Here is a 6,000-nt window from a genome sequence, read left to right on the forward strand (position 1 = left end):
GTGGGAATATGGAGCATACCCCTCAAAATACGTTGCAACAGGTGGTCGATCAGGTGCAGGTCCTGACTCGACAATTTAATGATTTGTCCATTAAAATGCACACCTCCCAGGCCGCTGGCGGAGCTCCCGCAGCAGCAGCACCTTCAGGGGTTAAGGAGCCGAAAGTAAATCTCCCGGATCGTTTTCTGGAGATCGCTCGCAGTTATTTTGTTTCAAGGAGAGCTGCAAGCTATACTTCCGGCTTAGGCCTCAGTCTTCTGGTTCGGAGATTCAGCGGGTGGGCATAGTGATTTCCTTGCTACAAGGAGACCCACAGGTCTGGGCATATGGGTTGCAGCCTGACTGTCCGTCGCTTAAAAGTGTTGATGCTTTTTTTACGGCACTGGGCATGTTGTATGATGACCCTGACAAGACAGCCTCAGCCGTGGCTCAGATTTCGATCCTTAAGCAAGGGCGAAGGCCAGTTGAGGTTTACTGTACGGAGTTTCGGAGGTTGGCCCATGATACCCAGTGGAATGACCCAGCCCTGAGACACCAGTACCGAAGAGTTCTTTCTAACCAGATAAAGGACCAACTGGTACAATATCCCTTGCCTGATAGCTTGGATCAGCTCATGCAGTTATCCATCCGGGTGGATAGACGGCTGAGAGAGCGTAGGCTTGAAAGGGAGACTGAGATTTCCTTCTTTCCCAAGGGAACCTCAGACTCTGAGGAATTTTCCGAGGAGCCTATGCAGATTGGGGCTACCCTCCTCTCCTCGCGTGAGAAGACGCGGAGGAGACAGCAGGGGTTGTGTTTGTACTGTGGGAATAAAGGTCATGTGGTAGTATCATGACCAGAAAATCCGGAAAACTTCAGGGCCTGAGGGTGATGGGAAATATCCTGTCAGGCCAGAAGTCAGAATTTCCCAAGAAGACTTTTATCATTCCGGTGACCTTGAAGATCCTCGGTCAAACTGTCAAGACTGAGGCCTTTGTGGACAGTGGGGCCGACGGGGTTTTTATGGACCGCCAATTCGCCCTGAAACACTCTGTTCCCTTAGTACCCTTGGCATCGGAAATTGAGATTTGTGGGTTAAACGGGGAACCATTATCCCAAGGTAAAATTACCTCTTGCACTAGCCAGATTTCTTTGTTTATTGGAGCCACACACTCTGAAAAATTGTCCTTTTATGTGACTGTCTGTACTTTTGCCCCATTGGTGTTGGGGTTACCCTGGTTAAGGGCCCACAATCCTCAATTTGACTGGGTCTCTGGGGAGATTCTTAGTTGGGGTACTGATTGTTTCAGGAGTTGCTTGAGCCTTCCAGTCAGGCTCTCGCAGCTAAGTTTGCCAGGATTGCCAGGGTGTTATGCAGATTTTGCGGACGTGTTCTCCAAAAAAGTTGCAGAGGTACTACCTCCCCATCGCCCCTATGACTGTGCCATTGATTTGTTGCCAAATGCTAAGCTTCCCAAGAGCAGGTTGTACTCCCTGTCACGTCCTGAGACTCAGGCTATGGCAGAGTACATTCAGGAGAACTTGGCTAAGGGATTTATCAGACCTTCACAATCTCCAGTTGGGTCGGGGTTCTTCTTCGTGGGTAAAAAGGATGGTTCGTTTCGACCCTGCATCGACTTCAGGGAATTGAACCGTATCACGATTAAAAACTCATACCCACTGCCTCTCATTTCGGTCTTGTTTGACCAGCTTCGTACTGCCACTATTTTTTCTAAGATTGACCTACGCGGTGCGTACAATCTAATCCGAATAAGAGAGGGGGATGAATGGAAGACCGCCTTTAATACCCACTCAGGGCATTATGAATATTTGGTGATGCCTTTTAAGCTCTGTAATGCCCCGGCAGTCTTCCAGGATTTCATGAATGATGTGCTCAGGGAATATTTGGATAGATTCTTAGTTGTATACTTAGATGACATCCTAATCTTCTCCCATTCCCTGGAGGAACATCGGAAGCATGTACGCTTAGTCCTCCAGAAACTCAGAGACCACCAGCTTGGGGCGAAGCTGGAGAAGTGCGAATTTGAAGTTCAGCAAATCGCATTTCTAGGATATATTATCTCCCCAGAAGGTTTCCAAATGGAGGGTTCCAAGGTACAGGCAGTCCTGGATTGGGTGCAGCCCACTAGTTTGAAGGCGCTTCAGCGTTTCCTGGGCTTTGCGAATTTTTATAGACGATTTATCGCTGGATTTTTCGTCTATAGTGGCGCCCTTGGTGGCACTCACTAAGAAAGGGGCGGATGTTGCTCACTGGTCTTGTGAGGCTAAAGCGGCTTTTGCCCGTCTCAAAAGGGCATTTGTATCGGCCAAGGTGCTGCGACACCCAGATCCAGAGCGTCCTTTTGTGGTGGAGGTGGATGCCTCTGAGATGGATATTGGGGCAGTGCTTTCTCAGATGGGAGTGTCTGATAATCGCCTTCATCCCTGTGCTTACTTTTCCCGTAAATTTTCGCCTGCCGAGATGAATTATGACGTGGGTAACCGGGAATTGTTGGCTATTAAGGATGCACTCGAGGAGTGGAGACACTGGCTTGAGGGGGCTAAGTTTGTGGTCTCAATTCTCACCGACCATAAGAATCTGGCATATTTAGAGTCAGCGAAGCGTCTCAATGCCAGGCAGGCAGGATGGGCTTTTTTTTTTGCTCGCTTTAATTTTTTGATAACATATCGCCCTGGGTCAAAAAACATCAAGGCTGATGCGCTCTCGCGGAGTTTTGCTCCAATCCAGGAGACCACCGAGGAGCCGTTGCCCATTGTGTCCCCATCATGTATTAAAGTGGGCATTACCCAGGACCTCTTATCATTAGTCCTTAGAGCACAGGAGCAGGCTCCTCCAGACCTTCCGGTAGGTCTTTTGTTTGTGCCTCCTAGGTTAAGACAGCGAGTGTTCCTGGAATTCCATGCCAAGAAGTCGGCAGGTCACCCGGGTATTGCCAGAACTCGGGAGTTGCTATCTAGGGCGGTGTGGTGGCCCTCGATGGCTAAGGATGTGGATCAATGGGTTCGGGCATGTGACATCTGTGCCCGAAATAAGACTCCTAGAGGGGTTCCTGTTGGACCATTACATCCACTCTCTATCCCATCTAAGCCATGGACCCACATTTCAATGGATTTTGTGGTGGACTTGCCCAAATCCTCGGGGATGACAGCCATCTGGGTTGTCGTTGACAGGTTTTCGAAGATGGCGCACTTCGTTCCACTGGTTGGGCTGCCATCGGCCAGACGCCTGTCTGAATTATTTATGCTGCATGTTGTGCGTCTCCACGGGTTGCCACTTGATGTGGTCTCTGACCGCGGATCCCAGTTTGTGGCCAAATTCTGGAGGGCATTTTGTTCCGATCTCCAGATTTCTGTCAGCTTGTCGTCAGGCTACCATCCGCAGTCTAATGGGCAGACTGAAAGGGTGAACCAGTCCTTGGAGCAGTTCCTCAGGTGTTATGTCTCCAAGTGTCAGACTGACTGGGTTGCTCATCTGTCCATGGCGGAGTTTGCCTATAACAACGCGGCTCACTCTGCTACAGGGATCTCTCCCTTCCTTTGTGTGTATGGGCATCATCCTAAGGCCAATTCTTTTGACCCCCTGGACTCCACGCCTGGTGGTTCCTCTGTGGTTTTGGTCCTTAGAGGTATTTGGCGGAAAGTGAAGAAAGCCCTTGTGTCTGTGTCATTAGTGACCAAAAGGGTTTTTGATAAGCGGAAAAGACCCTGCAGCTTCAAATTAGGAGACTTCGTCTGGTTGTCTACCAAGAATTTGAAGTTGAGACAGCCATCTCATAAGTTAGGCCCCCGGTTCATCGGCCCTTATAAGATCACCAGGGTTATCAATCCGGTGGCATTTCAGTTAGATCTGCCCCGTTCTTTGGGTATCAATAAAACATTTCATTGTTCCCTTTTAAAACGGGCGATTAGTAATCCTTCTTCCAGTGGAAGACCTTCCCCTCTTCTGATACGTGGCCAGAGGGAGTTTGTTGTTGAAAGGATTCTTGACTCCAAGATGGTTCGGGGTCGGCTGTCATTTTTGGTGCACTGGAAGGGGTATGGCCCGGAGGAGCGGTCGTGGGTGCGCAGTTGTGATCTTCATGCCCCCAGACTGATACGCTCTTTCTTCTCGCAGTTCCCCGATAAACCCGGTGGTAGGGGTTCTTTGACCCCTCGTCAGAGGGGGGGGGGGGGGGTACTGTTAGGGTCTCCTGCCCTGTGCTGCCACGTCGTCATGGCAACCGGGAGACAAGTGCTAGCGGTGTAACCTGAGCGCAGCTGATACTCCGGTTCGGGTCTTTTGCTGTGCAGTGGTTACAGGCTTTGTGCACGGCAGGGGATCCGGTGCTGGTTTTTGTGCTCACGGTCTGTGAGGTCTGAGTGGGCGTGGACAGCACCTGCTTTATAAGGCCTCTTCTCAGGTTAAGCAGATGCTGCTGAATCTTTGTTGGTTAGTCAGTTCCTGAAAGTTAGCCAGTACTGTGTAGCTTTGTATTTGTTGTTGCTTACTGCAAATAGGCCTGGGGATTTGGTACTACACTCTGCCAATCCAGACCTAGCAGTAAGACTGGGGTCAGTCGTTTAGCTTGCTGGGGTTCTTTTACTACTCTGTGAACTTAGCAAGTTTGCGGCTGTATTCTAAAACTTGCCTGCCTAAATCCTGTCTCACTGTGCAAGGTGTCAGGTGTCAGTTTAGTGGCAGTAAGCTGAACCTGTGCACTGCAAGTGAGAATTAGGATTGTGGAGACTCTCCTTGTGTCTATCATTCCATCTCTGACCAAGGAGTTTACTGCCACACCCGTTGGTAACCCTTTAGGGTTTTGCTGTTGCCCTTAGCAACAGCATTTCGGGTTCTCTACGTATTAAAACACAACATCTTGCTTTTCCCATCTGAGCATTACTAATACTAGGGAGACACCCAGTTCCTTAGCCTCTGGGCTTCTCTGTTCACTTTGTGTGTATTTTGTTACCCTATCACCTTCTGTGTACGTAATGTCATATTCCCCAGTCTGTCTGTGAGTTCATTTGTTTTGCATACCTATCCGTTCAGACTAGAGATGAGCGCCTGAAATTTTTCGGGTTTTGTGTTTTGGTTTTGGGTTCGGTTCCGCGGCCGTGTTTTGGGTTCGAACGCGTTTTGGCAAAACCTCACCGAATTTTTTTTTGTCGGATTCGGGTGTGTTTTGGATTCGGGTGTTTTTTTCAAAAAACACTAAAAAACAGCTTAAATCATAGAATTTGGGGGTCATTTTGATCCCAAAGTATTATTAACCTCAAAAACCATAATTTACACTCATTTTCAGTCTATTCTGAATACCTCACACCTCACAATATTATTTTTAGTCCTAAAATTTGCACCGAGGTCGCTGTGTGAGTAAGATAAGCGACCCTAGTGGCCGACACAAACACCGGGCCCATCTAGGAGTGGCACTGCAGTGTCACGCAGGATGTCCCTTCCAAAAAACCCTCCCCAAACAGCACATGACGCAAAGAAAAAAAGAGGCGCAATGAGGTAGCTGTGTGAGTAAGATTAGCGACCCTAGTGGCCGACACAAACACCGGGCCCATCTAGGAGTGGCACTGCAGTGTCACGCAGGATGGCCCTTCCAAAAAACCCTCCCCACACAGCACATGACGCAAAGAAAAAAAGAGGCGCAATGAGGTAGCTGTGTGAGTAAGATTAGCGACCCTAGTGGCCGACACAAACACCGGGCCCATCTAGGAGTGGCACTGCAGTGTCACGCAGGATGTCCCTTCCAAAAAACCCTCCCCAATCAGCACATGATGCAAAGAAAAAGAAAAGAAAAAAGAGGTGCAAGATGGAATTGTCCTTGGGCCCTCCCACCCACCCTTATGTTGTATAAACAAAACAGGACATGCACACTTTAACCAACCCATCATTTCAGTGACAGGGTCTGCCACACGACTGTGACTGATATGACGGGTTGGTTTGGACCCCCCCCCAAAAAAGAAGCAATTAATCTCTCCTTGCACAAACTGGCTCTACAGAGGCAAGATGTC

This window comes from Pseudophryne corroboree, chromosome 8 (genome assembly GCF_028390025.1).
Source record: "Pseudophryne corroboree isolate aPseCor3 chromosome 8, aPseCor3.hap2, whole genome shotgun sequence".
In the NCBI taxonomy this organism is placed as follows: Eukaryota; Metazoa; Chordata; class Amphibia; order Anura; family Myobatrachidae; genus Pseudophryne; species Pseudophryne corroboree.